The sequence below is a fragment of the Micromys minutus genome, assembly GCF_963924665.1.
Source record: "Micromys minutus genome assembly, chromosome: 24".
Lineage (NCBI taxonomy): Eukaryota > Metazoa > Chordata > Mammalia > Rodentia > Muridae > Micromys > Micromys minutus.
The window spans coordinates 34108155-34109104 of record NC_137959.1 but is presented as its reverse complement, the minus strand read 5'-3'; the positions used below and the strand labels follow the sequence as shown (position 1 = coordinate 34109104).

Genomic DNA, 950 nt, shown 5'->3' with positions numbered 1-950 from the left:
GTGTCAGGGGGTTGGCTCTCTCCCATGGGATGGGTCTTAAGTTGGGCCAGTCATTGGTTGGCCATTCCTTCTGCTCCATTTTTATCCCTGCCCATCTTGTAGGCAGGGCAGATTTTGGGTCAAGGGTTTTGTGGGTGGGATGGTGGTACTCTCTTGTCATTGGAAGCTGTAGCTCACCTTTTTTATGGTGGGGAAAAAAAAGTGTGTATTTAGAATTAGCCATCGGGACTCAGTTTAAATGATCACAATCTTGTTGGCAACATCCAGAGCATCATAATCAGGAGCTAAGCACATATACGCCTTCTTTCCATCAGGCCTTATCAGGGTATTGACTTTGGCCACATCAATGTCATAGAGTTTCTTCACAGCCTGTTTGATCTGGTGCTTGTTGGCCTTGACGTCCACAATGAACACAAGAGTGTTGTTGTCCTCTATTTTTTTTCATGGCTGACTTGGTGGTCAGTGGGAATTTGATGATAGCATAGTGGTCCAGTTTGTTTCTCCTGGGTGCACTCTTTCGAGGATATTTTGGCTGCCTCCGTAGCTGCAGGGTCTTGGGCCGGAAAGCAGATGACGTTTGGATCTTCTTTTTGAGGCTGTGGATGCCGTTCAGCACTGCCTTCTTAGCTCTCAAGGCCTTCGCTTTGGCTTCAGCTTCAGAAAAGGAAGGCGCTTCCTTCGCGGCTTTCAGCGACATCTTGACAAAAAGGTTGCTCCATGACTCACTTTTTAAAAGACCAAGTAAATACATTAAAAGAAAACCAAACCTGATGCTGTTGTGACTGAGACCTATAATCCTAGTTATTCTGGAAGCTGAGGTTGGAGGACCTCAGATTCAAGGCCGGCCTGGGCAATGTATCAATGGATCAAAACACATGGTGAAGAGGAAGAAGAGGAAAGTCAGAAACAAATTCTATAACATTATTAGAAATGGAAAACCCACTGGCCAT

The 950-nt window shown here is 45.5% G+C and overlaps 1 pseudogene across 1 annotated transcript; it reads right to left on the bottom strand.

Moving 5' to 3' along the window:
* Positions 1-234: 234 nt before the first annotated feature.
* On the bottom strand, positions 235-697 carry LOC308435981 (large ribosomal subunit protein uL23-like; annotated as a pseudogene). Its single transcript has one exon. The product of its transcript is annotated as a large ribosomal subunit protein uL23-like (transcript).
* Positions 698-950: the final 253 nt, after the last annotated feature.